This window comes from Vombatus ursinus, unplaced genomic scaffold, assembly GCF_900497805.2.
Source record: "Vombatus ursinus unplaced genomic scaffold, bare-nosed wombat genome assembly UNPS02014831.1, whole genome shotgun sequence".
In the NCBI taxonomy this organism is placed as follows: Eukaryota; Metazoa; Chordata; class Mammalia; order Diprotodontia; family Vombatidae; genus Vombatus; species Vombatus ursinus.
This window is the reverse complement of record NW_020954609.1, coordinates 989,221-997,748: the sequence shown is the minus strand read 5'-3', so window position 1 is coordinate 997,748 and position 8,528 is coordinate 989,221.

Here is an 8,528-nt window from a genome sequence, read left to right as displayed (position 1 = left end):
GACTGCTTCTGTGTCCATCCTGTGCGTTGAGAGAGCAGAAGCCCAAAGCTGCCTTAGCTTCATCTTGGGCTTTACGCTACAGAAAACCTAAGCATCCCACCTTTCTCATGCAGAAGAGGGGATTGCTAACAGATATACATGAAGCCCCTCCTGGCTTCTCTCCATTGGCTATTTAGGATTCGTGGCACCATCTTTGAGAATGGACCATTTACCATTCCCACCCTGGAGTGAGATGGGCAGCCCACTCCGTTCAAGTGTGGGAATGCCTTGGGTCCCAGTGAATGGATCCTCCGGCTGTGGAGGCTAGCTGCCTCCTAGTAGTTTACCTCCTGTGGATCTCATCACCCTGTGTGAGGGACAGGACTGACAAAAGCTAACAGAGAGCCCATAGAAGGAAGACTTACTCCCAGTCACAAGTCCTTGGGGCTTGAAAGAAGACAATCCAAAGCTATCTTGCTTTTTGCAGTGGGGATTGGCCATGCAGGGCTTGGCAGGTTCCCCCCTCATCTCAGGCTCTAGGGCCAGAAAGCAAGGACTTGAGTCGAGAATGGAGATGCCATGTGCACATAACTCTCTTAAAAAGGTTAGAAAGGCAGGACAGCTGATAGGAGCTGGATGGGCTGGCTCAAGGAAAGGCTTTTTGGAAGTAGAAGCCCTTATTTCCCCACTAGAAAGAGCCAGGGTTGAAGGAGAGAGTGAATGAAAGAAAAAGCATCATCTTACGTGCCAAGCACCATGCTAAGCTTCTAGGGACATAGGAATTGAGACAATCCCTGTTCTCCAGATGCTCTGATCTAATGAGAGATTAAACAGGCAGAGCCCAGTGGTGTGGAGCACCCAGCTGCAGGGTGACTAACCACCAGGCTAACAACGTTCAGAGGGGGACACAGCCCAGCAGATGCATGGAGAGGGGATGGGTGCCAGCATCAAGGCTCCTGGAATAATGAGGAGTGCAGGGAGAGGAAGAAATAGTAGCAGAGAGTAGGAAAAGAGAAGTAAGGAAGGAGCAGACATGGCATGTTTCATTCTGGATGGCTTCAATCTTCAGGAAACAGTCTGGGTCATTTGTTCTCAATATAGTGTTTGAAAGAGAAAAAAATGTGGAATAGGTGTCATGGAGAAATAAGATTAAGAGTTGCTAAGTATTGTGCAGTGAAAAGAATGTGGTATTTGTAATGAGAGGAGCTGGGTTTGAATCCTGGCTCGGCAATACAGCTTGGACCTAGTCTCTTTGTCAAATTGAGGGAGTTGAAACAGAACCTCAGAAGCCCCTTTGCCCTCAGAGCTCTCTGTTGCCCCTCCCTTTCTGCAGGACCACTTGATCTAATTCCTCCCATTTTTCCTCTCCCCCCCCCAACACACACACACATACACAGCACAAGTGACAAATAGCCTTCTATGCCCAATATGTAAGAGATGCAGTAAGCCCATTCTAATGACTTTCTCCCTTGTGGCCCTGGAGTAGAAATGAAGAAATCAGATGTTGGGGAGGTGGTCACTGCTAAGTAAGGAGCTTGTCAGGCACAGGGAAATTGACCAGTAAGGAACTCTGAGTGATAGTTTTACACAGAACACAAAAGTAGGTGAAGCCAGGGACAGAGACACCTGAGGAAGGGCTGAGGGGTCAGAGGACAAAAGATGACAGGGTAAAGAGTAGGAAGGGTAGAAAGCCATGGCTTTGTGGTGGGAGAGCAGATCTTCCATGTTGAACATTTTGGTCAGATGCAGGGACAATGCACATTGTGTGTCCTTGGGGCCCTAGCTCCAAGGGAGCCTTTCTCCCTTCTGCCTGGTCAATTCCATCCAGTTCAATTAAGCTAATGTGTCTACTGGGTAAAAGGCACAGTTACCTAACAACTTTGCACTCTGAGCAGGAGGGATAGGGACGGGAGAGACAATCTCCTACTCTGGTCCATTCCAACTTGAGGTTGTCCCCAAAGTAACCTGGGGAGGCACATCTGGGCAGAAGATCACTTCCCATAGTTTCCTTTAGAAGCTTACTATTCAGATCCAGGGCTGTTGCCCTTCTGGAACCAGAGGAATGGTTGAGAGGAACCCTTCTCCCTCAGTGCTGGCCTTTCTAGAGCCACAGAGACAAAATTTTCCCTACTCTCATCTCTCAATGTCCAGTAAAGAACAGGACTAACGTGCTGAGACCTCCAGCATACAGACATACCCCTCATTCAAACTTGGTAACCAGCCCGTGATGTCCATGAGAACAAAGGTGACAGTGGATTTCAACCAGGCATTTAACAGGTGAACTGTCTTTGACATTCCTTATTATATCAGAGTAGTAACCCTGCCCCCCACCAAAAAAAAAAGAGAGAGAGAAATGACTTCTATTTGGCGGTTTTGTCAGGTCTCTCCCTACCCCATCTGGGGCCTTTTCCCCACCTGAGTTCCTCCAGAGCTTTAGGGTTTTTCAAAATGCTTTGTATATGTTGGGTTTAGCAGCTGTTAGCCTTTTTCAGATGAAACAAATCAGAGGGGAGATTCACGGTTCTGGGGCCAAGGCCAAGCTGCTTTTCACATGTGCTTCTTCAACCCCAGATGTGGATGCTCCATGCTTGGCCCAGCTCCTATTTGGCAAAAGCTTGTTGTAAATGTCTACTACCTCCTAGAGAAGCACCAGCCTGGCTGGAAGAATGGAGACAGCTACTTAAAGGAACTGGAAGTGTTCCATCCTGCTCTTCCATGAAATGGGACACAAGGTGGGGTGGAGGGGAGGGGACGACGACATATGAACCGCTAGGGAGCAAAGTGCCACGAGCCCTAGCCCAAAGAGTCATTGGGTCTGAAGTCTAGCCCCAGCTTAGCTGAGACTTAGCTGCAATGTTGGACAACATCCTTCTGTGATCTGGACCTCCCTCCATTTTATCATCTAGAATGGTGGTGCTCTCAGAGTGGGGGAGTAGATACAGATCAGATCTACAAGATAAAGAGAAGAATTACTGAGTATTTTGTTCACTAGGTTCTCCATTTTAATGTCAGAAGACATTACTCGGCCAGGTTACTGATGTGTCTGGGATCACACCCGTGTCTGAGGACAGAGTTAAACTCAGTCCACTTCGGCACAAATGGTCTAACAGTTAAGACTACCCCTCTTTAAAGCGGAGAATATTTGTAAAGCAAGGCATCACTGCCCAGACTAGTGGTTCTTTGCCCCGTGAACTTTTCCTTAAATATTTTGATAACTATCAATATAATTGGTTTCCTTTATAATCTGTTACTTATGCATGTACAAAATTATCCTAAGAAAGTCTCCATAAGCTTCCCAAGACACTGCCAAATGGATCCAAAGCACCATATCCTCCTAGTGCTCTGGCCTCTGAGCACACAAAAAGATGAAGACCCTTCACAATCTAATGCCTTGTTTTCCTCAAATTGTATTTTCATAGCACAGGTTTTCCTTGAAATAGCAACCACTAATGGGCTGTGTGATAGTGAGAGAGGAAGGGGTAAAGGCTGCATTGACCTCAGCAGCACCCTTGGGGTTATTTGGCATCAACGAGTGACCTGCATAAAGGTATCAGATCTGCAGATGACATACTGGTTAACAGACCAGGGTGATGAATCAAAACAAAGCAGAAGGCATTTCAAAGAAAAGTGAACCACTACACTTAGGTTCAGAAAAGCTACTGCCGGGCTCCTAGCTGGATGAAGGGCATCTATAAACCTGCTCCAGGACTGAAAAAAGGCTCTGGTGATTGAGAGGATGGCCTCGGGGTGAGGGAACTAGCATGGGATTTTAGAATCTAAGGATTAGAGTGCTAGGAATGGAAGCCAAATGACAGGAGTTTGGGTGGGCACATCCTACCAAGTTGGATGATTTAGAACTGCAGGGAAGTCTGGGACCCCAGAAGCTACTTAGGGGTAGGGAAAGCTTTTTAAAGGGGTCTCTGCCAGCTCCATACCCAGTTCTTACAGTTTTCACCCCGGGGGGTCCCCAGCAGAATCAGAGGATTATATATGCAGAGCTGGAAGGCACATCAAAGGCCACCAATTCAATCCTTTCCTTATGTAAGTGAGGGAAGTGAATGAAGTGTCTGGCATTGGATCGTAGTCCTGCAAAGGGTTTTGAAGGGGAAAGGGTTTGCCTAAGGTCAGTAAGTTGTTGGTAGAGGCCAAGTTTCTAGGCCTCACTGTCCAGGGTCCTTACTACTATTTAATAAAAGGTAAAACTGAGGACGGAAATTAATCCCCTCCATCACCGTACATATACTAAATGAGGGTAAAGAGAGTAAGGTACAGAAAAAAAGACCACAATGCTGTTGGAGTTAGAGGACCACCTGCATTCAAATTCTGACACAGAATTTGTGTGAAGCCTCTGTGAACTTGGGCATGTCAAGGTCTCAGTTTCTTCATCTGTCAAATGAGGGTATTGCATAGATGACCTTGGTGGTCCTTTCCATCTCTAAATCTGTGGTTCTAAGAGAAATGCCTCACTTCCCCCTCCCCGCTTGTAGGTTAGTGTGGGACCAACTGATGGGCCATCAATGTTGTTGGTGCTGTCTACAAAGAAAGAGTAGAGTCCACTGCACAAAGCCCTAGACCAGGAGCCTGAGATCCTACCCAGGTCAACATGGTGCACGTAGATTGAGGCTGAGAGTAGAGAATATTAATATAATTAGAAGATCATGACATCTGACATGGGGCCTGATTACAGGAGTGAATGAGTGAGTGACTATTTTACATAAAACCAATGGCAAAGGAGAGAAAAGAAGTTAGACAAGGGGAAGTAGACTAAGAGAAGTAGTTTTTGTTTATTTATTTAGACTAGGGGAGACCTGAAAGTGTGTGTGGAAAAAATGTATAGAAAGATCAAAGGAATAAGGGTTAGGATTAAGATCATAGGTTCATGAATTGAGAGTAAAGGGAGAGGGCAAAGTCAAGATGGTGGAATGAAAGATCATAGTTGCCCAATTCCCCTACAAAATGACCACAATAAACACTAAAACAATTCTGAGCAGGAAAGCTGCCCCCCCCCCCCCCAAAAAAAAGTCACAGTCATTTTCTAGCTCAGGACAGCCTAGGAAGACAAAAAGATCTGCAGCCACTGAGGTGAAAGCTAGCCAAAAGCGCAACAGAAGGGGCATTGAATAGTTTAGCAGCAATGGTACCTGTGCACAGGGACAGTAAGGAAACTGAACACCTGGTCGGAGAGACCCCAGGGGACCCCAGTGCTAGAACTGGGTACAGGATTGGGTACCATTTGGTAGGTCTGTTGCCCATTACCCAGTTCTGGGTCTCAATTCCAGGGCAGAAAGGAGTGGTATCAGTCTTAAAGAAGCAGGGAACCTACCTGGGAAAGTAGCAGAGGGTAGCCCGGGAGGGCAAATACCAGACCTCTCTCTAGTTCACACCACTTTGGAGACACCAAAAACCTACAGGCCCCCAGACTGAGCTGTGAAAGCAGAAGGACATAATAGAAGTTCAGAGCAGTCATGCTCCCTGTCCAGAGGTGAGCAAAGCCCAAATCTAGCATAAAGCTAAAGTCAAGAAATAGGTTGGAAAAATGAGAAGAAGAAAATAAGAACCTGACCATAAAGTGCTACTATGGTGACAGAGAAGCTCAAGACACAAACTCAGAAGCAAACAATAACTTTAAAACATCTAGGGGCAGCTAGGTGGCACAGTGGATGTCAGGCCTTGGAGTCAGGAGGACCTGAGTTCAAATCTAGCCTCAGACACTTGACACTTACTAGCTGTGTGACACTGGGCAAGTCACTTAACCCTGATTACCTCACCAAAAAACAAAAAACAAAAAACAACCGTCTATAAGCAAAGCCTTAAAGGGAGAAAAATGCAGATTGGGAAACAAGCCCTAAAAAAATTATGAGAAGATTTGATAAAAGTGATTTTTGAAGAAGGAAAAAAGATTTTAAAAAATCAAATACAAGCAGTAGAGGAAAAATTTGGAAAAGAAATGAGAGGAATACAAGCAAATTATGAAAATAGAATTAGCAAGTTGTTAAAAGAGTCACAAAAAATACTGAATAATAACTGCTTAAAAATCAGAATCAGCCAAATGGCAAAAAAAAAAAAAGGAGGGGGTTTACAAAACTTCACTGAAGAAAATAAATTAAAAATTAGATTTGGTCAAGTGGAAGCTAATGACTCAATGATACATCAAGAAACAATAAAATAAAGTTAAAAGAATGGAAAAAAAATAGAAGAAAATGTGAAATATCTCATAGGAAAAATGACTGACCTGGAAAACAGATCAAGGAGAGATCATTTAAGAATTATTAGACTATCTGAAAGCCACAATCACAAAAGAAGCCTAGACAATGTGTTTTAAGGAATTATAAAGGAAAATTGCCCAGATATCTTAGAACCAGAGGACAAAGTAGAAATTGAAAGATCCACTGGGTCACCTCCTGGAAGAGATTCCAAAATGAAAACTTCCAGGAATATTATAGTCAAATTCCAGAGCTCTAAGGTCAAGGAGAAAATATTTCAAGCAGCTAGAAAGAAACCACTTAAATATCAGGGTTCCATAGGCAATATTACACAAAATTTAGGAGCTTCCACATTTTAAAAAGTGATTATAAATAAAATACATTAATATTTTAAAATAAAAATATGATATTCTAGAAGGCAAAGGAGCTAAGATTACAGCCAAGAATAACATACCCAGCAAAACAGTATAATCCTTCAGGGGGAAAAATGAATATTTAATGAAATAGAGAACTTTCAAGCATTCCTGATAAAAAGACTAGAGCTAAATATTAAATGACATTCAAACACAAAACTTGAGAGGCATAAAAAGGTAAAGTTTGAGAAATTAGTGAGAAATCATGATTTAACAAGGTTAAACTTTACAGTTCCACATGAGAAGATGATACATGTAACCCCTGACAACATTATTATTAGGTCATTTAGAAGGAATCTAGAATGCATTGCTAGTGGCCTATTATGTTGGGATGATCTCAAAAGAAAAAATGGAAGAATGAGAAAGAGGGATGCAATGGGAGAAAGGAGAAGAAGAATGGAGAAAATTATTTAAAAAATGCACAAGGAAGTTTTTACAAAGGAGGGGGAAAAGGGTGGGGTGGAGAGCAGGTTACACTTGAACCTTACTCTCATTGGAATTGGTTCAAATTGGGAAGAGTATATATATATAGATAGATAGATAGATAGATAGATATACACACAGTTAAGTACAGATAATCATCTTGCCCAACAGGGAAGTAGGAGGGTAGATTAAGAGAGATAGCGTTCAAAAGCAAAACAAACTTTTGAGGAGGGGACAGGGTAAAAAAAGAGAAGGATAAATAGAAGAAAACAGGATGGAGGGAAATACACAGTTAGCAATCATAAATATGAATGGGATGAACTCACCCATAAAATAAAAGAGGATAGCACAATGGATTAGAAACCAGAATCCACCAATATGTTGGATACAAAATACATACTTGAAACAGAAAGACACACACTGGGCAGCTAGGTGACACAGTGGATAAAGCACCAGCCCTGGATTCAGGAGGACCTAAGTTCAAATCTGACCTCAGACACATAACACTTACTAGCTGTGTCACCCTGGGCAAGTCACTTAACCCCACTGCCTAGCCAAGAAAAGAAAAGAAAGACACATGGAGAGTTAAGGTAATGGGCTAGAGCAGAATCTATTATGGTTCAGATAAAGTAAAAAAGTCAGGGGTAACAATCTTGATGTCAGACGAAGCAAAAATAAATCTAATTGAAAGATAATCAGGTAACCTACATTTTGCTCAAAGGTACCATAGACAATGAATGAATTAAAATAAATGTTGAGAGGCAGCTAGGTGGCACAGTGGATAGAGCACCGACCTTGGATTCAGGAGGACCTGTGTTCAAATCTGGCCTCAGACACATAACACTAGCTGTGTGACCCTGGGCAAGTCACTTAACCCCATTGCCTAGCCCCCCCAAAAAAAAACCCTCCTTTTGGGGCAGCTAGGTGGCGCAGTGGATAGAGTACCAGCCCTGGAGTCAGGAGGACCTGAGTTCAAATCTAGCCTCAGACATTTGACACTTACTAGCTGTGTGACCCCAGCAAGTCATTTAACCCCAATTGCCTAGAAAAAAAAATAAAATAAATGTTGAATATATATGCACAAAATGACATAGTATCCAAATTCTAGAAGGAAAAGTTAAATGAGTTACAGGAGGAAATCATAAAACTCTGCTAGTAGGGGACCTCAATTTACCACTTTTGAAAACAGATAAATCTGACCATAAAATAAAAAAGACATTAAGGAGACATGTGGACTTTTAGAAAAATTAGATATGATAGTCTTCTGGAGAAAATGGAAAGAAAATAGAATGGAATGTACCTTTGTCTCAGCTGTGCATGGCACCTTCACAAAATTCAGTCATGTACAAGGGCATAAAAACCTCACAGATAAATGCAGAAAAGCAGGAATATTAAATGCACCCCTTTCAGATCATAATACAATAAAAATTACATTGAATAAAAGGCTTTGAAGCATAAATTAAAAATTAATTGGGAACTAAATAATCTAATCCTAAAGACTGAGTGGGTC